This window comes from Coregonus clupeaformis, unplaced genomic scaffold (genome assembly GCF_020615455.1).
Source record: "Coregonus clupeaformis isolate EN_2021a unplaced genomic scaffold, ASM2061545v1 scaf0747, whole genome shotgun sequence".
Taxonomy (NCBI): Eukaryota; Metazoa; Chordata; class Actinopteri; order Salmoniformes; family Salmonidae; genus Coregonus; species Coregonus clupeaformis.
Genome location: NW_025534202.1, coordinates 38,005 through 61,904, shown reverse-complemented (window position 1 = coordinate 61,904; position 23,900 = coordinate 38,005). Strand labels below are relative to the sequence as shown.

At 41.2% G+C, this 23,900-nt stretch overlaps 2 long non-coding RNA genes across 2 annotated transcripts; one reads left to right on the top strand and one right to left on the bottom strand.

Annotated features, from left to right (window-relative positions):
• Positions 1-103: 103 nt before the first annotated feature.
• Positions 104-451, bottom strand: LOC121576336. Its single transcript, XR_006002465.2, has 3 exons — positions 410-451; positions 267-332; positions 104-143 (listed from the first exon to the last, which is right to left on the bottom strand). It is a non-coding gene; the product is annotated as an uncharacterized LOC121576336 (long non-coding RNA).
• Positions 452-5,473: 5,022 nt separating this feature from the next.
• Positions 5,474-6,086, top strand: LOC123485590. Its single transcript, XR_006659071.1, has 3 exons — positions 5,474-5,484; positions 5,667-5,825; positions 6,069-6,086. It is a non-coding gene; the product is annotated as an uncharacterized LOC123485590 (long non-coding RNA).
• The last annotated feature ends 17,814 nt before the right edge of the window (positions 6,087-23,900 follow it).

Genomic DNA, 23,900 nt, shown 5'->3' with positions numbered 1-23,900 from the left:
TACCTCTGGATCCCACTGCACACACCTGCAGTGGAACCAGTGCTGGCAGAAGTCACAGCACACCCATGGCACCTCGGATCTACACTCCTGAGGGGAGCTTGCAGGCGGATCATGCTCCCTTCAGCGAGCACAGCAGGTGGTGTCTTTTATAAAAAATAAAATAATAATACAAATTGATTAATATGGTTTTGCAAAATGTATAAGTTCTTCAACAACAATAGTAATTGATACAACTGAGAGAGAGAGAAAAACAGATGATGAAGTACCTGAGAGTGGTGTCATGGGTGGCTTGACAGATGTGACCGGTGGAGCTTTTCTCTTCCTTTTCTGTGCTGCAGTTGGAGAAAAAGTAGTGATAGACAGAGCATGTTTCATGAAAACCCTTTTCAACTTTTTTTTACATTAATACCTCTGGAGGAAGCTGCAGAGGTTTTGGAGGAGGTGGAGATGACTTGAGGGCTGATGCTATGGACTGTAGATATGTAAAGAGAGATTATTATTTTTGTACATTGCTGTTTTATAAAACAGATAACAAACAGTAATTGTTTAGTAATTTAACATGTGTTTACCTGTGGAGGTGGTGGTATTCAAATTGCAGGGGGCAGGAACACCAGACGAGGCTGCTATGGTGGTGTGACCAGGGGATACGGAGGAGGCAGTTGGTCCAGAGGAGGCCGTGTTGGTGGTGTCAGACAGGGGGGGTGGTGTGCATCGTGGTGGTGGTGGACAAAACCCCCGACGATGGCTTGGAGGAGCTGGTGTTTGGAATGGTGGGGTTGAGGGGCCGACAATGGTGTGGCCGGGAGAGTAGGCACGTGGCCTTCTTCTGCAGCTGGGGACTCCGGCGGCTCCTACAGGTGTTGCACACTGGGAGGCACTGGCAGTGGTGATGCAGCTGTCAGGAGTGGTTCCAGCAGGGGGTCCAGCAGAAGCGATGGCGTCAATGGTCTCATCCATGGCAGCGCTCTCCTGTGCCCTCTGTGTTCTGAGGGCTGCCCGACGCTCTTTCTCCTCTGCCTCGGCCCTCTCCTTCTCACCCCTCTCCTGCCACTGGCGCGTGTATTCCTCCCCGGTGAGGCATGTGGCGACCACAGGGAGTCTTCTGTATCAGTCCAGCCGATTCTTCAGGACAGTAAGGATGTGCCCCAGGTCCTTCGCTATCAGCCTCCCCTCTATTAGGGGGTGCTCTTCTAGAGCTTGGGCTGGAGCAGGGGCTGGGACTGGAGCAGGGGCTGAGGGTCCTCCTGTGGTCGCTGGGGAGGAGGTGCTGATGGACGGCACAGTGCTGCTGGTTCCAGGAGAGGTGGTGGTGGGACCCGGTAGGGACTGAGACGGCATTAAACGGGACCCTTCAATGGCTGAAGGGTCAAAAGGGAAGAGGCCACAGTTCTTAAACCCTTCCACCACATAGCGCATGTCCTTGCATCGCTGGTACGGGAGGTGGAATACTCTGGCAAATTCTGATTTGTTTACCATGTAGGAGTGGTCAAAATGGCTAAGGTCTCCAGCTACCTTGGAGAACTCAGCCTTTAAAGGGCCAAAGTATGCCACATCCAGCGGCTGCAGGACATGGGTGCAGTGTGGTGGAAGACAAAGAAGTATAACCCCTTCCCTTATTGCCGCCGCGAGCACCTCCGGGTCCATGTGGCTCTTGTGCCCATCGAAGAGGAGAAGGAGAGGGCGCTCTTTCACTGCATGCTTAATGAAGTGCTGAAACCACTTCCTGAACAGGTCCCCGTCAATGTAGCCACTGCTTGACCGTCCATACAAGGCTTGGGGGGGGCCTCCCAGTGTGTAGTGGCCACCGGGGAAACACTTGGGGTAGATGATAAACGGAGGGACATCCTCACCAGCTGCGTTGAAGCAGGCCAGCACTGTGATGTGCTCCTTGGTCCCAGGAGCCTGCTGGTACACGTGTTTTGCGCCCTGGGGAGCCAGCACTTTGTGCCTGCTCTGGTCGCTACGAAACCCAGACTCATCGCAGTTATAGATTTGTCTGGGTTTCTCCCTCAACCCACTGCTTCTCATAAGAAGTGAAGGTGTCCATCGTCGGACGTGTGGCACACTCAGCTCTCCCCCTGTCCAGGGTGTCCGGACTCCTCATGCTCAGGTTCTTGTGCCTCCTCCTGAACATTTCCCACCACCTCTTCCCCAGTGGTGGGATTCTTTCCCCTGGGTGCCGAAACCTACAATAGAATAGAATATATAATTGTCCATCCAGGATGAAAATGTTTGTTTTGGCATCACCATACACATCCACATTTACATCACACACATTGAGAACAGTCAGTCCACCAATCTACATACATAAACACATAGAACACCAAATACCTGCGTATTTTGTCGGCGTATTTCATCAGCCTCTGTCTGGTGAAGGGGAACCCATGGCTGGCGCAGTAGATACAGTACTGCAGCAGAGAATTTTCATCCTCTGGTGCAAGCAATGTGGGTGGTCCACTGCGACAACCATGGGTCACCCGGCCGCTCAGCCTGTCCGCCAGGGTCTGCCAAGGTACACCATGCACCTTGGTAGATAAGAAAATAAAACTGTTACTAGCAGATAAAATTCACATACACATGGTAATCTCCTAAAAACAAAAGATGCCTAACCTTGGCAGCCTGGCGGATAGCCATCCCATCCCCGCAGTCCTCCATGGCATGGAACATGTCCACCTCACTCCACTGCTTCCTCTTGACTTTCTCCATGCTGTGGTGGTGGCATACTATACACATTTTTGAAAGATAACTCAATCTGAATATGTATAAACATTTACATTTCAAAGCTAAGGCATTGAAAGTTGATGAAAGTTTTCACAATAACTGGAAGTGTACCCACTTTTTTGTTTGATGTTATCTGTAATGAAAATTAGTGTCCCAATTAGTTTAATACTCAATCAAATCAAATCAAATTTTATTGGCCACATGCGCCGAATACAACAGGTGCAGACATTACAGTGAAATGCTTACTTAAAGCCCTTAACTTTTTAATTAAAAAGTAAAATAAAACAACAAAAAAGTGTTGAGAAAAAAAGAGCAGAAGTAAAATAAAATAACAGTAGGGAGGCTATATATACAGGGGGGTACCGGTGCAGAGTCAATGTGCGGGGACACCGGGTAGTTGGGGTAGTTGAAGTAATATGTACATGTGGGTAGAGTTAAAGTGACTATGCATAAATAATTAACAGAGTAGCAGCAGCGTAAAAAGATGGGGTGGGGGGGCCGTGCAAATAGTCCGGGTAGCCATGATTAGCTGTTCAGGAGTCTTATGGCTTGGGGGTAGAAGCTGTTGAGAAGTCTTTTGGACCTAGACTTGGCACTCCGGTACCGCTTGCCGTGCGGTAGCAGAGAGAACAGTCTATGACAAAAACTAGGGTGGCTGGAGTCTTTGACAATTTTGAGGGCCTTCCTCTGACACCGCCTGGTATAGAGGTCCTGGATGGCAGGAAGCTTGGCCCCAGTGATGTACTGGGCCGTACACACTACCCTCTGTAGTGCCTTGCCGGTTGGAGGCCAAGCAGTTGCCATACCAGGTGGTGATGCAACCAGTCAGGATGCTCTCGACCGGTGCAGCTGTAGAATTTTTTGAGGATCTGAGGACCCATGCCAAATCTTTTCAGTCTCCTGAGGGGGAATAGGGAATATTGATGCATACATTGTAACATTTGACTAAATACTGCCTCTATGTAGCTGTTGTAAGATGAAACATAGCCAACAGTGATAGGTGTCAAAAAGTTCATGGTTCAAAGTTCCAAATACATTTTTGCAGATTGTGCAAAACGCCTCCGTCAGAGGACTCCAATTTTGATAAGGCTTGACAACATTCAGCTGTTTTCGTGATATGTATTATCTAACGCTTACAATTTCTTTCTATTTTGCTGTCTTAGCAGTTCTATCAACATTTAGCAACTAAGCTAGCAGCATTAGAAAATCCGTTAGCTATATTTCAGAGGTAAAAAGTTGGATATGAAATGGTGTGGTCTGTCGCGCAGTCGAATTTTACAATATGCAGCGTGTCCCACAAAATGTGTACATATATAACTTTTTTGAAAACTCTAAAACCTAACTTAACTTACATAAATTGCACTGAAAATCGGTGGTCAGCTAGCTAGAAGGATGTCTCTAGTCGCAAAACTTACCGTTATTTTCCAGTCCATTTAAATGTTGAGCTCGAGGTGATTTAGTCCCCCAACCGCTAGAGAGTATCCGATGTTGGGGGGAAATTAGCTTGTGTTTGATTCATATCATCGTTTTGTTATAAAACAGCTTAGCTACGTAGCGAAATGCTCAATCGCGACATTAGCTAGATGAGAGCTCGTGTAGGAACATAACATATGCTTCAAGAGCTAGTGGGTTAGATATGATTCCACCATGGGCGGCAACAACTGGCTACTAGTTCGTTTTATGACATGTTCAACTCATAGCTAGTTTATCCAGTGACCACCGCATTTGGAAGTACAACTTCTGACTGAAATGTAGCTGACTTGTTAGCATTCTGACTCACACTGGCCATGCAGTAGGAAAATACACAGCTATCTCGATTTAAGAGCTCATGGCAGAGATATTAGAGAAAGGAGGATCTAGGAATCCCATTTGGCAATGAATGGAGGAACGTATAACGCCTCACCCAGCAGACTGTCGAACAATAGGCCCTTTTCACGATGACGTCATCTAACTTCCGCCTTTCCGCGTAGCAGGTTAACTTCACTTCCGTTCGCCCGTAACCTGAGACTTCTCAACGAAAATACAACTGTTGACCACTAACTAGCAAGCTAGCTCACTTGAAGAAATTCAAAGGTACGTTTAAGTTAAATTAGTAAAGTTAGAGTAATAATGTTTACGTATATGCAATGGTTTGTAACTTGCTAACGTTATTGTTAATTCATAATTGTTCACTGCCTTAGTTACTTAAAAGTGGGCTAACGTTAGCTAACAACAACTTAGTACCAGATACCGATAACGTTAAAAGGTAGCGTTACATTGCTGCCTGGCTGTAATGTAACAAGTTTACTTAGCTAGCTATCTAACCCTTTGTTAGGCAGTTAGTTTATTCATGAATGTATAGTAACTCACCTATTCAAATACTGTCTGTGCATGATAGCTAGATAAATATTGATTCCTGGTCAAAGCTGAATGTTAATTTAGCTGTTTCTCTTTCTCCCGGTGTCTGTATCGCAACAGTATCCCATCCAACACCGAAGCATGGCACAATCTTGAGAAGATGCTATTGCAGTGTACCATTTTGTTCAAACAACAAACAGAAATTCCCGTATCTGAGTTTTCACGATTTCCCTGTTGATGGAGAAATACGTGCCCGTTGGGTGAGGGCGATCAGGAGAGATGAGGGACCAAGTTTTAAGATTCTTCGTGGGAGCACCTTTGTTTGCAGTCAGCACTTTCCCCCTGAGGATAGATACACATCGGCCAGTGGACGGATCCATATTAAACAGGGATCAGTGCCGTCTAGATTCCACTGGAATGATTGGGGTAAGGATAGGTAGACAGCGTTAAACGTAATACTACTGTAATCCAATAATATATTACTTGTACAAAATGTTTAATAATTTAATCCTGATGCAATATAGCTGCTACATTTTGTCATTTTAGGGACTGAAAAGTGATTACCAAAATGTATCATGACAAGCATATGGTTAATTTCACACATATAGGAGGCGGCTCACAAGCTCGGGAGTCAGTTTACCAGCGAGCAAGAAAGCGTCTTGGTGTTGCTGTCCTGGATGATTCTGATCATGAGATGCCTGACAGCACAGAGGGTGCTTTGCCTGCAGTGACAAACGATCACGACTATGCCTGCCGTCCTTCTCCTGGTTAGTATTACAACATAGAGTAACCATGTATCTGTTTGGCAAAAAAAGTAAAAGTATATGGCAGTTAAGTAAAAATACTATTTTATACTACGATTTGGAGTAACTGGTCTCTCTGTGAAAAGACTTGGCGTTTTAAACCTCATCCATCTTAGAAGCTTCTTCAGTTTTATTTATTGAAAATGGGATGGGATAGATGAGTAATAACTAACCTACCAACATGTATGCTTTTTTCTTCCCCTCAAGGTAAACTGGACAGTGCTAGCTCAAAGAATTCGAGAGTTGGAGCTGCAAGTGTTGTCCCTAGAAATTGAGATCCAGCACCTGACAGTTAAGAAGCAGCATCCACTCCTTTTTAATTTTTGTGTCACAGATGAGGACTATCGCTACTACACACGATTCAGCTCAAAGGAGGTCTTCACTGTGTTTTGGGATTCTGTTTATCCCTCTGCTTCACGGCTTGTATACTGGTCTAAGGCACAGCAAACGGCACATGTGACACCTAGCCCTCACCGAAAACTTCCACTTATTGATGAACAATGACAAGTAGTGCCAACACTTATCGAAAATTTGAACATTTTGAGTTATCACAGAATCTTTCCCAGTCTTTATTGCCGTCAACAACCCACATCGGTTTGTAAGAATTTCGTTGTGTATTAAGTTTAATGATACAAAATCAGAGCTCAGACTGAGAAACAAACTGATCCACAGTGGAACTTTGTGGAATCATTCTTATTAAATCTGCAACCGCAGCAAAACACAACAAAAAGAAAACTTATCTATCTTAACCTATCTTATCATAATGTTAGAGAACTGTTTATCTGAGAAACCTGAAGCCGATGAGCCTCCTCATTTTCTTCATGGACCTGTAACATCGCCCTCTCACTGTCACCTCACCGTTAACTACACTTGAGACTGTTTCAATACAGTGATTGGGAGAAAGGGCGCAGCATTAGCCATTAATACATTACTGACTCTTATCTTACGGTCGATACAAACAGCAGTAATATTAAAAAGAGGCTGCAAACAGAAACTCGTCAGCTCATAACCTTCAGCTAGCATAGGGCTAATTTAAGCTAAATAAAGATAAACACGTACCTTCATAATCAAACAGGTAACCTTCAACGAAGAACTTGTAGCCTTTATCAAGCTTCGATCTTGAAGTAAGGGACCACTTGTCAGCAAGTCATTCTACGTCGTTAAGTCGTATTGGTGGCAGATGTGAAAGGGACTGGGTGAACTCCATAATGATGTGCTACTAGCTAAGCGTTCCTAAGCGACACCGGATGTAAACATAACCTGCATCGCGGCAGAACGGAAGTTGTCTGACGTCACGTGAAAAGGGCCTATCGCGTTTACATTGTAATGACGAAATTCTTCTTCTTCAGTGGGCGTTAATGGTGGTTGGCATCCAATATCTTGCATTACCGCCACCAACTGGACTATAGTATCAATCCATTATACTTTAGGGACAAGCAGAAATGTATGCAATTACTGTATTTCCCGGGGGAGTGTCATGCTTTTTCAATTTCAGTAAGTGGGAGAGTTTAGTATTTTATTTATTTATTCCAGGGGAGGGTAATGTAATTTGTAATTGATTAAATGTCAGTATTTGTCACCATTTTGGAATTTACGTAATGTATTACCAATTCAATTCATGGGTCTTTTTTTGGCATGGGAAACATATGTTTACTTTGTCAAAGCAAGTGAAATAGATAATAAACAAAAATGAAATAAACAGTGAAAAATTAACAGTAAACATTACACTCACAAAAGTTCCAAAAGAACAAAGACATTTCAAATGTCATATTATGTCTATATACAGAGTTGTAACGATGAGCAAATGGTTAAAGTAAAAAAGGGAAAATATATAAACATAAATATGGGTTGTATTTACAATGGTGTTTGTTCTTCACTGGTTGCCCTTTTCTTGTGGCAACAGGTCACAAATCTTGCTGCTGTGATTGCACACTGTTGTTTTCCCCCAAATAGATATGGGAGTTTATCAACATTTGATTTGTTTTCAAATTCTTTGTGGGTCTGTGTAAATTGAGAGAAATCTGTGTCTCTAATATGGTCATACAATTGGCAGGAGGTTAGGAAATGCAGCTCAGTTTCCACCTTAATTTGTGGGCAGTGTGCACATAGCCTGTCTTCTCTTGAGAGCCAGGTCTGCCTACGGTGACCTTTCTCAATAGCAAGGCTATGCTCACTGAGTCTGTACATAATCAAAGCTTTCCTTAAGTTTGGGTCAGTCACAGTGGTCAGGTATTCTGCCACTGTGTACTCTCTGTTTAGGGACAATTAGCATTCTAAATTGCTCAGTTTTTTTGTAAATTCTTTCCAATGTGTCAAGTAATTATCTTTTTGTTTTCTCATGATTTGGTTGGGTCTAATTGTGTTGCTGTCCTGGGTCTCTGTGGGGTCTGTTTGTGATAGTGAACAGAGCCCCAGGACCAGCTTGCTTAGGGGACTCTTCTCCAGGTTAATATCTCTGTAGGTGATGGCTTTGTTATGGAAGGTTTGGGAATCGCTTCCTTTTAGGTGGTTGTAGAATTTAACGGCTCTTTTCTGGATTTTGATCATTAGTGGGTATTGTCCTAATTCTGGCCTAATTCTGCTCTGCCTGCATAATTTGGTGTTTTACGTTGTACACAGAGGATAATTTTGCAGAATTCAGCATGCAGAGTCTCAATTTGGTGCTTGTCCCATTTTGTGAATTCTCGGTTGGTGAGTGTATTCTCTCTCACTCTGTGTCTGTTTCTGTCTCTGTCTCTCACTCTTTATCTTCTGTGGATTTTATATGGTGGTTGGCAACCAACCTGTATATAGCTTCATCTTGTGTATTTTATTCCTTTTGTGTTACTATTACGTTTTTTAACTCTGGGCTCATAAGCAAGCATTTCACGGTAACGTCTACACCAGTTGTATTTGGTGCATGTGATTAATAAAATTTCAGTTATTTCATCATGAATTCAAAACAGGATGCTTAAGCAGTTATTGTCTTTCTCTTTACTGTAATCAGAGAGCTAATATCAATACTATGCATGCCAGTCTCTCTTGGCTAAAAGTAAAGGAGAGTACAGCTACATGCACTAAATAATGCCATTATTGTGGATATAACAAAATGGCCGCTACTGACCAATCAGCATTCATTTGGGCGTGGTGTGGCAGATATACGCTTATAAATCAGACATGGATATTGATACACATGTTCCAAATACTGTCAAGACTCAACATATCTAAGCACATTCAGATCGACCACACGGTGGCGCTACAACAAGCACATATTTATATCTCTTGATCCGTTTGACTCTGAGTGATGGAATTTGGCACACATTCTCAGGGGTGTGAGTATAGCTAACCTGTAGCGTATGGTTCATTTTGCCCACATGGGGCCACCCTCCAGAGGACTCGGGCCTCCCTTGAGGAGACCCAGGCAACCCTTGAAGAGACCCAGGACTCCAACCACAATGGATTCATGGATACATGTCTGGCCACAATGTGAGGAACACAGAGAGGGTGCTCCTTTGTCATTGGCAGTTGGGACATGTCAATATCAGGCAGGAGCTGTGTGCAGGGACGGGATGCTCCACCCATTTCAGCAGGCTGGACCGGCACATGGACTCACACATAGAGCTCAACAGAGCACAGAGGAGACAGGCTTTAGATGCAGTTAGGAGACGGCTGACAATGGAGTGGCTGGTGACGTTGAGGGCTTCAATCCCTGTCATCCCACTAGCGACCAACTTGCAACTGCCAAGTGCCGATCCTGAGGCTGTGCAAAAGAGGGATGAGGCCCTGACGAAGGGAAGTGAGACCATCCAATTCGTTAGAGGAGCACCTGAAGCTGACCTCTGAGATTGCTTTTATACAGCCTTTTTATATTTCTACCTGTCTATAGGGCCCGTATCGTGGTTATTATAGACTAGTATCATCATTAGTCCTGTACCGGTGTATAGGGCCTGTATTGTGGTTACTATAGACTAGTATCATCATTAGTCCTCTACCGGTGTATAGGGCCTGTATTGTGGTTATTATAGACTAGTATCATCATTAGTCCTGTACCGGTGTATAGGGCCTGTATCGTGGTTATTATAGACTAGTATCATCATTAGTCCTGTACCAGTGTATAGGGCCTGTATCGTGGTTATTATAGACTAGTATCATCATTAGTCCTGTACCGGTGTATAGGGCCTGTATTGTGGTTATTATAGACTAGTATCATCATTAGTCCTGTACCGGTGTATAGGGCCTGTATCGTGGTTATTATAGACTAGTATCATCATTAGTCCTGTACCGGTGTATAGGGCCTGTATCGTGGTTATTATAGACTAGTATCATCGATTAGTCCTGTACCAGTGTATAGGGCCTGTATCGTGGTTATTATAGACTAGTATCATCATTGTCCTGTACGTGTAGGGGCCTGTATTGTGGTTATTATAGACTAGTATCATCATTCAGTACCGGTGTATAGGGCCTGTATCGTGGTTATTATAGACTAGTATCATCATTAGTCCTGTACCGGTGTATAGGGCCTGTATCGTGGTTATTATAGGCTAGCGTATTGGGAATGGATAGGCTAACTATATTGTGGTTATTATAGGGTAGCGTACCGGAAATGGTTAGGCTAACTCTGATGCAGTTTGTTACACAGTTGCTGAGAGATGTGTGTAAACCACAGGCCTATGTATCCATTCCTGCTGTTCTCAAGCTCATTGTTGCATGTCCCTCCCTGCAGTCTTAGAAACATCAAGGTAAACAACTAAAATATACTTTATAACTGGTGAATAACTAAACCTTATACTCCAATTAAGCAGGAAAAATCACATATTAAAACAGACCTTTAGCACTGTAAGACACGTGTTTCTCTATTGATGGTATTAAACCTGTTTTATTCTCAGGACCATGACTATAACATTGAGTGTTGGGACACAGGGCAACAACATATCCTGGTCTCTTCTACATAATAAAACTAAATATTACAAAAATAAAGTGTTTAAAAAACAATGATAAACAAAACAAAATATATGAAACCACACTCCAGTACATTTTACAATACCATTCACATTCAAGCATGTGTTCTGCAGAAGAAATTCCCAATAAAAACTAGAATGGTGAGGTATAATGTCTTATCAAGTGTACTTACCTGGTGAAGAGAGAGAGGTTTGGTAGGGGACCTTACTGGCTGTGTGAAACAGAAGAGTGTGAGGTCTGTGGTTGACACTAACTAGATGTACTGAGGGACTGAAGGGTAATGCAGAGCTGGCTTCCTGTCCTCATGATGCCTCTTCCTAACAACCAAAGGGCTTCACAATAAATGTGTGAACTTTTGGAGCACAAGTATTATACTAGAAGGAAAGTTGGAAAAGATCCCTATTAAAATCCTTTAAAACAAATGCAACAACATAATGTGACCATACTAATAGACTTATGGTATCTCTGTAGTTCTGTATGTCCCACCAGCTACACTAAAACCTGGTGTTTCCAGTGTACTGTACTACAGCGCTCTCTACAGGTATCTTAACAACAACAACAGCCATTAATTAGACTCAAACACAGTCTAAGGAGCAGCACTGGGGAGGTTGAATTCCACAGCAGCGTACTGGAAATCCTCTTCCTGTTTCTGGGGTTGAGTTAGGATTAAAAATACAGGTTAAGAAAACATAATAATTATATGCTGAGTGTTTGAAAATAAAAACATTAATTGGACCAGTGTCGTTGCTGATTCTACAGGATTAGCATTGAAAATGTGACCAGCGGTCGTGAAATCTAGTAATAACGTGGCTGTAGATCATTTGAATTATTGCGTGGAATTATTGCGTTTGCTTATTCTTTGTTATCTTGAACCTTGTGTACTGTGTCTGTGCTGAGTACAGGTTTGGACACCACTCTATAGAGAGCCCTCTATCCTGACACCTCTGGAGCAGTGCTGCAGGTAAAACAATGATCCTCCTTTCACCCTCTCTCCCTCTTTCTTTCTGTCTCTCTCTCCTTCCTTCCTTCCTTCCTCTTCTCACTCACCTGAACCACATGAACCCAGAGAGACAGAGGATGAGAATCAGAACAACCACTATGATTCCTACAACTGCATTCTACAAAGACTTTGGTTCCCCAACAAACGTAACAGCAGAATAGAGATTATCATAGCCTTTACAGCACAGGAGTAGCTGCCTGCATCCTCACTGCTGATTTGGTCTAGGGAGAGGTAGTTATCTTGGGTGTTTGGGTTGGTGAGACGTTGTCTGTTCTTGTACCAGATGTAGGTGGGGTTGGAGTTGTCAGTTAGCGTACAGGTGGTGCTACAGGTCAGTGTCACCTTCCCTTCCTCTGTGGCAGGAGTCTCCTTCACCTGCAAGTCTGAAAAGGGCTAAATGAAGACAAAAGAGCACAATCATCTTCATTTCCACCAATAATATAATGACTTACACTAGATCAGTGGTTCCCAAAATGTGTATAGTCCCGTACCCCTTCAAACATTCAACCTCCAGCTGTGTACCCCCTCTAGCACCAGGGTCAGCACACTCTCAAATGTAGTTTTTTGCCACCATTGTAAGCCTGCCACACACACACTATACGATACATTTATTAAACATAAGAATGAGTGTGAGTTTTGGCTCGTGGGAAGTAACAAAGTGCTCTTATAGGACCAGGGCACAAATAATAATATAATAATCAATAATTTTGCTCTTTATTTAGCCATCTTACATATAAAACCTTATTTGTTCATCAATAACTGTGAATAACTCACCACAGGTTAATGAGAAGGGTGTGCTTGAAAGGATGCACATAACTCTGCAATGTTGGGTTGTATTGGAGAGAGTCTCAGTCTTAAATCATTTTCCACACACAGTCTGTGCCTGTATTTAGTTTTCATGTAAGTGAGGGCCGAGAATCCACTCTCACATAGGTACGTGATTACAAAGGGCATCAGTGTCTTAACAGCGCGATTTGCCAAGGCAGGATACCCTGAGCGCAGCCCTATCCAGAAATCTGGCAGTGGCTTCTGATTAAATTCAATTTTCACAGAACCGCTTCTTGCAATTTCGATAAGGCTCCTTGTTCAGATATCGGTAAGTGGACTGGAGGCAGGGCATGAAAGGGATAACGAATCCAGTTGTTCGTGTCGTCCGTTTCAGGAAAGTACCTGCGTAATTGCGCACCCAGCTCACTCAGGTGCTTCGCTACATCACATTTGACATTGTCTGTAAGCTTGAGTTAATTTGCACACAAAAAATCATACAATGATGGAAAGACCTGTGTGTTGTCATTGTTAATGCAGAAAGAGAAGAGCGCCAACTTTTTAATCATAGCCTCAATTTTGTCCCGCACATTGAATATAGTTGCGGAGAGTCCCTGTAATCCTAGATTCAGATAATTCAGGCGAGAAAAAACATCACCCAGATAGGCCAGTCGTGTGAGAAACTCGTCATCATGCAAGTGGTCAGACAAGTGAAAATTATGGTCAGTAAAGAAAACTTTAAGCTATTCTCTCAATTTAAAAAAACTTGTCAATACTTTGCCCCTTGATCACCAGCACACTTCTGTATGTTGTAAAAGCGTTACATGGTCGCTGCCCATATCATTGCATAATGCAGAAAATTCACAAGAGTTCAGGGGCCTTGCTTTAACAAAGTTAACCATGTCACTGTAGTGTCCAAAACGTCTTTCAAGCTGTCAGGCATTCCCTTGGCAGCAAGAGCCTCTCTGTGGATGCTGCAGTGTACCCAAGTGGCGTCGGAAGCAACTACTTGCACGCGCGTTACCACTCCACTATGTCTCCCTGTCATGTTTATTGCGCCATCAGTACAGATACCAACACATCTAGACCACCAAAGTTCATTTGATGTCACAAAGCTGTCCAGTACTTTAAAAATATCCTCTCCTGTTGTCCTGGTTTCCAGTGATTTGCAGAAGAGGATGTCTTCCTTAATTGATCCCCCATAAATGTAACGGACATTACCAGGAGCTGTGCCAGGCCCGCCACGTCTGTTGACTCATCCAGCTGTAAGCATAGAATTCACTGGCTTGTATGCAAAGCAGTAATTGTTTCAAAACATCTTATGCCACGTCACTGATGCGTCGTGAAACAGTGTTGTTTGATGAAGGCATTGTCTGTATCGTTTTTTTTGGCCTTTTCCCCCAGCATTGTCCCAGCCATATCCGTGGCAGCAGGAATAATTAAGTCCTCCACAATATTATGGGGCTTGCCTGTCCTAGCCACTCGGCAGCTCGCCATATAAGACGCTTCTAGCCCCTTCTTATTAATGGTATCTGTTGCTTTTATACATGTCTTACTACTCGAAAGTCGTCTTAATTCTTGCTCAAAAAACTCCTTTGGCTTATTTTTCAAATTGGCATGTTTCGTTTCTAAATATATGCGAAAGAGTGAAGGTTTCATCGAGTTGTGAGATAGTACTTTTGCACATATAACACACTGTGGCTGAGGCACTATTCCCAATATAAGTGAACCCCAAATCAATCATATTTGTGCCTCTTCGATGGTCCAATGTCCCTGTCTGTTGTTCGTTGCTTTCCCAGGTAAGGTGGCAGTAGCTCTTCGGCTGCATCCGATTCACAACTGTCAGTGTCCATGCTAGCTGTGCTAGCAACAAATGTAGAATTACTGATGCTAGCATTGGATGTGCTCGTGGAAGCAGAACCACTTGTGTCGTCGACAGGTGCAGGTGTAGTACTGCTGGTAGTAGCAGTACTACCAGTAGAGCTGGTATATGTCTCTATGGACGTGGGCCGTACTGTTAAAAAAACTATTTATCCATTTTCGAGCAAACGGAATGAGCAGCAGCTACGTTTGGCTACATATGGACCATTAGTGGAATTCCCACTAGAGAGTAACGGTTAATGTGATTGGATGTTAATTATTTGACTAGGCTACCTGTATTTTACATTGTGTTATTATTTCACTGAACACTAGATTGTTTAATTTTATTTTTGGCAGTGAAACGAGGCTACTCAGGCGAGAAAATGTATAACCCTGTTGGAAAATTTTAATGGACTGTTTGAAAATGTGCATCACATTTTTATTGCTTGTACCCCTGGGCGTACGCGTGCCCCAGTTTGGGAATAGTCTGACTAGATTATAAAATACTGTAAGGGCAGTATTACCTGTGACATTCAGAGTTATTCAAGGGAAGCTGTATCCCCATTTTACCTCAGTTGTTGTAAATCTAAACTTGTATTCAGCAGAGTCACTCTCTCTCAGGTCTGTGATTCTCAGGGTGGAGTCTTTGTCTGTAGTTGGATGGTACTTCACACGACCTGCATACTCTGGGTCCTGGCTTAGATCTGCAGTAACTCCAGACTCCCATTTGTTGAACCAGGATACTTCTGTGACGTTGTGCCAGCTGGGATGTCTATAAGTGCAGGTAACGTCCACTGTTGACCCCTTCAAGGCACAGATACTCCTCTTGGTGTAAGTCACATTCAAACAGCTCTGACCATGAACACCTGAAACAAAATGTATCTGATCAAATCCTCAAACGATAATGAGACTATTTTCAAGTGTTTTAGATGTATTGAACTGGGCTATTTAAAATTATATTAAATATATAGGACACATATGCATTCGGAAAGTATTCAGAACCCTTGACTTTTTCCACATTTTGTTATGTTACAGCCTTATTCTAAAATTGATTTAAAAAAATGTTTTTAAAAAATGTAATAACAAGATAACATACCATCAGCCATTTTCTACCTTTTATATTATACTGTATAATTTCTACTAGTGTTACTATCCAAGAGTTCACAGATTTGTCTGTTTTTCCCCACATGTTCTACTATTGGTCCACAGGCCTTAATGGTTGATCCTTAAGATGATTATTATAGGGGAGTCCAGACTCACACACTGTAGGAGCGAGAAAATCCTCATGGCCTTTTACAGTACAGGAGTAACTGTCTGCAGAGTAACGCCAGACCACTAGAGTATTACAGGAGTATTGTTGGGAAGTAGGGTCATGGAGATGTTGTCCGTTCTTGTACCAGATGTAGGTGGGGTTGGGGTTGTCGGTCAGAAGACAGGTGGTGCTACAGGTCAGTGTTCTCTTATTTTCCTCTGTGGCTGAAGACACCTTCACCTGCAGGTCTAAATTATTCTAATGAATTATTAGAATTAGATATTATATATTACCTGTGACAGTCAGAGTTGTTCCAGGAAGCTGTAACACCATTCTGAATACTGTGGTCCTCTGTAGCTCAGCTGGTAGAGCACGGCGCTTGTAACGCCAAGGTAGTGGGTTCGATCCCCGGGACCACCCATACACAAAAATGTATGCACGCATGACTGTAAGTCGCTTTGGATAAAAGCGTCTGCTAAATGGCATATTATTATTATTATTAAATCTGAACTTGTACTCAGCTGCAGGGACGGCCTGTTCAATAGGGCGATATGGGCGACGCACTGCCAAACGGGAAAAGGAAGGGATTTTTTTTCTAATCAATTATATCACGGCAACAGTAGTTATCAGTGTTCACGTCTGATCTGCCAGCCACTAAATGTCAAATCAGGCTAAAGTCGTGCTTCAAATGGCCCCGCCCGTTTTTGGGGCGATTTCAGTCAAGTTGAAAATCGCCCAGAAGTCTCTCATAGCCTGTCATGTAAAATCTATTTTTTTCAAATTTCAAAGCTTTCAATACATTCTCTATGGGTGTCTGTGGGCTTGCACTTACGCGCTTTCGTCATACGTGACGTAACCATGAACGTAACTAAGACAATAGCGGCTAGCAGCGTCTCTGTTGTGACCTGCAGTGTGGCGTTATTTTATGTTTTTAATTTGTAGACTTAGTTTACAAACATTCTGCCAACCATGGATTTCCAGTGGTTGGTTTTGGACTGATCTTGTTGATCGTGTACATACCCGCTACGAACGGACTAAATAATGAAAACGCTGCTGGCAGCGGAATCCCAATACGGCTGGGAGACTTGGTTGGATGACAGAGTCCCGGACAGAGAAGTGGAGCCGGCCGGCTTCACCCTGGTCAGAGCGGACCGCGATCCTGGTAAGGAGAGCGACTCTGTACCCGACATTGAACTGCTTTCTGTGTCATTGCGACCTTACTATCAATTCAATTCAATTTAAGGGCTTTATTGGCATGGGAAACGTGTGTTAACATTGCCAAAGCAAGGGAAGTAGATAGTAAACAAAAGTGAAATAAACAATAAATATTAACAGTAAACATTACACTCAGAAGTTTCAAAAGAATAAAGACATTTCAAATGTCATATTATGTATATATACAGTGTTGTTACAATGTGCAAATAGTTAAAGTACAAATGGGAAAATAAATAAACATAATTATTGGTTGTATTTACAATGGTGTTTGTTCTTCACTGGTTGCCCTTTTCTTGTGGAAACAGGTCACAAATCTTGCAGCTGTGATGGCACACTGTGGTTTTTCACCCAGTAGATAAGGGAGTTTATCAAAATTGGGTTTGTTTTCGAATTCTTTGTGGATCGCTGTAATCTGAGGGAAATATGTGTCTCTAATATGGTCATACATTTGGCAGGAGGTTAGGAAGTGCAGCTCAGTTTCCACCTCATTTTGTGGGCAGTGTGCACATAGCCTGTCTTCTCTTGAGAGCCAGGTCTGCCTACGGCGGCCTTTCTCAATAGCAAGGCTATGGTCACTGAGTCTGTACATAGTCAAAGCTTTCCTTAAGTTTGGGTCAGTCACAGTGGTCAGGTATTCTGCCACTGTGTACTCTCTGTTTAGGGGCCAAATAGCATTCTAGTTTGCTCTGTTTTTTTTTTTTTTTTTTTTTTTTTTTTGGGAATGGATCAGCTTAATATTGCAGATAGATTGTATCTTCTATCAATGTAATTGTCTGCATCACTTCCAATCCCCCATTTTTTTTTTTTTTTTTTATTTTATATATACTCCCCTTTATTACTTTTCAACCCCACCATCCTTTCCCTACTTGGAGTAAATTAGTGAACAACAATGCCCAGGTCTCTACTTCCGGTCTATACTTACTATCTACACCTTATGGACACAGTTAATTTTACAATAATTCTATTATATATATACATATATATATACATATACATACATACATATATATCATTATTATTATTATTATTATTTATTAATTTTTTGCTCCTGAACTACTTCTACTCTCAACCTCTCCGATCGTTTTCATGATGTCCATCCGGTTTGCTTCTATATGCCATATCTTTCTAACTGTGCTCTTTCCCAAAAGCTCCCAACATACAGCCTATATACTTATTATGGACACAGTATGCTTTACATTATTAGCTATCTTTGTTATTATTTGTTGTTATTTGTTATTAGTCCCATCCTTCAACTCTATTCAATACCTCCCATCTATCTCTTAACACCATCCATATCGGATTTCTATTTGCCATATATATTTCAACCGTGCTGTGATGTTTTACAATAATTCTGAACCTTTCTATTCTCATTGCTTCTACAGATTGAGAGTTAAAAATAAACAGCTTTGCTAAAAGTATTATTATATTATTGATTGATTGACTATGACTTTTCAGATCACCCAGTAATGCTATCTGCAAGGTTAGTTCCAGGTAAATATTGCAATCCTTTAGCCATTCCTGGACCAGTGTCCAAAAACAAGCTACAAATGGACAGAACCAAAACAAATGGTCCAATGATTCCGTCTCTTCACAGCAAAATCTGCAGAGCTGGGAAGATTGTATCCCCCCATATAAATAACATTCTATTGGTAGCAAGGATTTTATATAGTAATTTAAATTGAAAGATTCTAATTTTTGAATCCGGTGTCGTTTTGCGTGTCAGTTCATAAACACTATGCCATGGGATCGGTACATCAAAGATCTCTTCCCAACTATTTTGCAATCTATATGGGACGGCTGTCAATCCTTTGGTCCTTAAGTGAAACTGATATATTTTTTTATTTATCACAGTTTTCCTTAACCAATTATGTTCTTTAATGCAAGGCCGACAGACAAGTTCCTTACTTTCTCCCCCTTCCACTTTCCTCTTCCATTTTTGCGGTAATGCTGCCATTATTTGGTTGTAATTTTGGGTAGAGCAGACATTTCCATATGTTTTTGTTAGCTGCATGTGCGTCATAACTCCACCAGTCCTACCGATGATATCATTTACAAAGATTATACCTTTTTTAAACATTCTGTCAAAAAATAAAGGTTTTTTGTCAATTAGTATATTTGAATTTAACCACAATATTTGTTGCATTATTTGTTCTGTCGTTTCTGGAGGATTAAATTGAAATTGCAACAAACTTTCTATGGCTTGTTTTAGAAATAGTGACATTTGGGAGATTATTTCCTTTTCAAATAACTGAAAGTGTGAGGTTGTAATCTGAATAAAGGGAAAAAGGCCTTTCTTGAACATTGGGTGAGACAATCTTACTAATTTGCTTGAGAACCAGTTCGGATTTAAGTATAACTTTTGTAAGACTGAAGCTTTTAGTGATAGGTCTAATGCTTTAATATTTAATAATTTCTGTCCTCCGAATTCATATTCATTATATAAATATGCTCTTTTAATTTTGTCTGGCTTGCCGTTCCAAATAAAATTGAATATTTTTTTCTCATATAATTTAAAAAACTGTTCGCTAGGCGTTATCAAGACCATAAGCAAATAGGTAAACTGTGATAATACTAATGAGTTAATCAGGGTGATTTTTCCACAAATTGACAGGTATTTTCCTTTCCATGGTAGTAAGATCTTATCTATTTTTGCTAATTTTCTATTAAAATTTATTGAAGTGAGATCATTTATTTCCTTTGGGATATGTATTCCGAGTATATCCACATCACCATCAGACCATTTTTATTGGTAAACTACATGGTAATGTAAAAATTGTATTTTTTAGTGATCCAATACGTAATATAGTACATTTGTCATAATTTGGTTGTAATCCAGAGAGGTTAGAAAATGTATCTAGATCCTCTATGAGGCTGTGGAGGGATTCTAGTTGTGGATTTAAAAAAAAACATGAATCATCAGCGTACAATGCCACCTTTGTTTTTAAGGTCTTTATTTCTAATCCTCTGATATTATTATTAGATCTGATTTTAATCGCTAACATCTCGATGGCCACAATAAATAGATATGCCGATAGTGGACAACCTTGTTTCACTCCTCTTGACAGTTTAAAACTTTCTGAGAAATAGCCATTATTTACTATTTTACACCTAGGGTTACTATACATGATTTTGACCCATTTTATAAGAGATTCTCCAAAATTGAAATGCTCCAGGCATTTATATATAAACCCCAGTCGAACTTTATCAAATGCCTTTTCGAAGTCTGCTATGAATAGCAGGCCTGGTTTCCCATATTTTCCATAGTGTTCTAATGTTTCCAATACTTGCCTTATATTATCTCCAATGTATCTTCCATGTAAAAAACCCTGTCTGATTAGAATGAATAATATCCGGCAATACCTTTTTTAATTCTATGCGCTATACATTTTGCTAGGATTTTTGCATCACAACACTGAAGTGTAAGGGGCCTCCAATTTTGTAAATGGACTGGATCTTTATATTTTCCACTTGTATCCTGTTTCAGTAATAATGAGATCAGTCCTTCTTCTTGAGTGTCAGATAATCTACCATTTACATAGGAGTGGTTAAAACATGCTAATAACGGTCCTCTTAGTATATCAAAAAGGTTTGGTATACCTCGACTGGTATGCCATCCAACCCTGGAGTTTTCCCAGACTTAAAGTCTTTAATTGCATCCAGAAGTTCCTCCTCTGTAATTTCACCTTCACATGAGTCTTTCTGTGTGGCTGTTAATTTGACATTATCAATAGAAAAAAAATCTCTACAATTAGCTTCAGTTAGAGGAGATGGAGGTGACTGAAAAGAAAACATATGCTTAAAGTACTTTGTTTCTTCCTTCAAAATGTCATTTGGTGAATCATGGGTGACTCCGTCAATTGTAACCAGTTTCATTAAGTTCTTTTTGGTAGCATTCCTATGTTGAAGATTAAAAAAGAATTTTGTGCATTTTTCCCCCATATTCCATCCAGTTTGCTTTATTTTTATAATATGTTACACTTGATCTTTCTTGAATAAGTTTCTCCATTTCTTTTTGTTTTTCCTCTAATTTATTCTGAGCCTCTATGTTACAGTTTTTATTGCCATCTATCTGTTCTGTTAGACTTTCTATTTCCTTTCTTAGTATAAACTCTTTTGACCTAAATTGCTTTTGTTTTCGAGATGAGTACTGAATTGCATGGCCTCTAAAGGCACATTTAAAGGTATATATATATACAGTGTTGTTACAATGTGCAAATAGTTAAAGTACAAATGGGAAAATAAATAAACATAAATATGGGTTGTATTTACAATGGTGTTTGTTCTTCACTGGTTGCCCTTTTCTTGTGGAAACAGGTCACAAATCTTGCAGCTGTGATGGCACACTGTGGTTTTTCACCCAGTAGATAAGGGAGTTTATCAAAATTGGGTTTGTTTTCGAATTCTTTGTGGATCGCTGTAATCTGAGGGAAATATGTGTCTCTAATATGGTCATACATTTGGCAGGAGGTTAGGAAGTGCAGCTCAGTTTCCACCTCATTTTGTGGGCAGTGTGCACATAGCCTGTCTTCTCTTGAGAGCCAGGTCTGCCTACGGCGGCCTTTCTCAATAGCAAGGCTATGGTCACTGAGTCTGTACATAGTCAAAGCTTTCCTTAAGTTTGGGTCAGTCACAGTGGTCAGGTATTCTGCCACTGTGTACTCTCTGTTTAGGGCCAAATAGCATTCTAGTTTGCTCTGTTTTTTTGTTTGTTCTTTCCAATGTGTCAAGTAATTCTCTTTTTGTTTTCTCATGATTTGGTTGGGTCTAATTGTGTTGTTGTTGTTGTTGTTGTTGTCCTGGGGCTGTGTGGGGTCTGTTTGTGTTTGTGAACAGAGGCCCAGGACAAGCTTACTTAGGGGACTCTTCTCCAAGTTCATCTCTCTGTAGGTGATGGCTTTGTTATGGAAGGTTTGGGAATCGCTTCCTTTTAAGTGGTTACTATCTGCCCCGTGAGTTCCCCCAATTGTTTGTTACCGTTGTGTACTGTTGATAATCACAAGTTTACTGGAGAACTGAGACCAAGTAGAGACTTTGGACAGGGTGGATATGGTATAATAAAGGCAGTTTATTCAGAGGTAAAGATATCTGGAATCGCGTGCACGGACTCGTTCGTGCACGCAGTAAAGCAAAAGTGTCCTGTCTTAGGTCAGCTAGGATCACCACTCCTTGGCCACCTGCTGACAAGGCTGACAAGATAGGACTCTTTTGTCCATTGTTATAGGATAGGAACAGCATTGATTGAAAACAAACGCCCAACACAAAATGGGTCATGCACAAGATTTTAGTCAGACCAAGCTATAACATTATATATTTACTACGACAGTACATTCAACCAAAAGCTAATATAACAAAGGCATCAGAGATTATTTATAATCTGTCACAGAAACTGGAATCCATCTCCCCAGATCAGTCAATAAATGCTTCTGGTATTGACTTATATGCTGCCCCTGTCTTCATGTTGTTGCTGGACATATCTTTTTTAAAATGTGTGTAGGTCACCTAAATCATCAGAAAAATTGCCCCTCCTGAGAATTTTTTCAGGAGCCGCCACTGCTCAGCTGAATCGCTCTCTCTCAGGTCTGTGATTGTCAGGGTGCAGTCTTTCTCTTTAGTCCCAGGGTACTCTGCATGACCTGTATTCTCTGGCACAGAGCTCAGGATTTTAGGCACCTCATTACATTTCTCTTGGATATACCAGTTTGGTTCTGAGACTTGGATGTTGATATGTGCAGGGCAGATCCACTGTTGAGCCCTTCATAGCACAGATACTCTGATGGGTGTAAGTCACGTTGGAACAATTCTGACTCAGAACACCTAAAACAGTAGTAGGCCCATTCATTTATTCAATTAGTTTCTTCAGTTATTATTGCACTCAACAAAAATATAAACGCAACATGCAACAATTTCTAAGATTTTACTGAGTTACAGTTCAAATAAAGAAATCAGTCAATAGACATAAATGAATTAGGCCCTAATCTATGGATTTGACATGACTGGGAATACAGATATGCATCTGTTGGTCACAGATAACTTTTTTTTTTAAAGGTAGTCAGTATCTGGTGTGACCACCATTTGCCTCATGCAGTGCGACATTTCCTTCACATAAGATATCGGATTTAATTTATTGATGTATTGAAGTCAAACTTAAATGAATAATTATTTATTATCAGCAAGCTGGAGAGGTTCCAACAAACTTAATGCACCACAGTACACATCGGTCGGGAGCTCTTTCGGAGCAGTCCCGTTAGTTCTCTTATATACTGCTTACGGGAGTCCCATAGGGCGGTGCACAATTGGCCCAGCGTCGTCCGGGTTTGGCCGGTGTAGGCTGTCATTGTAAATAAGAATTTGTTCTTAACTGACTTGCCTAGTTAAATAAAAGAAAAAGTTTGGTAGGAGAACTTACTGGCTGTGAGAAAACAGAAGAGTGTGAGGTCTGTGGTTGACATGACCTATAAGTACTGATGGCCAGAGTTGCACTAAAACCTGGTGAAGGGATTTACAATAAATATGTGAACATCTTTTAGGACCAAACTAATTATACAAGAGGCCTATGATCCTTATAAAAAAATAGATTATTATTAAAGATTTTAAAAAACAATGTGATAAGCAGATGTTGTTGAGCAAATGTATTGATAATTGAATACTGTGGTGGATATTTTAATCAATAATGAGGAGAGACAAGGTCAATCACCAATCAGGATTATTACTTTATTAAAAACGTATCAATAAAGGAGCAAGTCACAATACACACACAAAGTGAATAGAGTGAGAGCCCACTGAGTGGAGTGAGCCTCTGGGTTATATACTAGCTCAGGATAGGTGCAACCTCAGAGATGACGTACAATGGTTCCAAACACTAACCCCACACATCCTGTGCCAGACCTTGGCCCCAAATACAAAGAACTTGTTATTTTGTTCAGTACTGAGAACTTAAAAGGACATTTGTTGTTACTTAGTCTCCACCTTGCTAAAAAGGGAACCAGGGGAAAGAACAATCTCCCCCAAG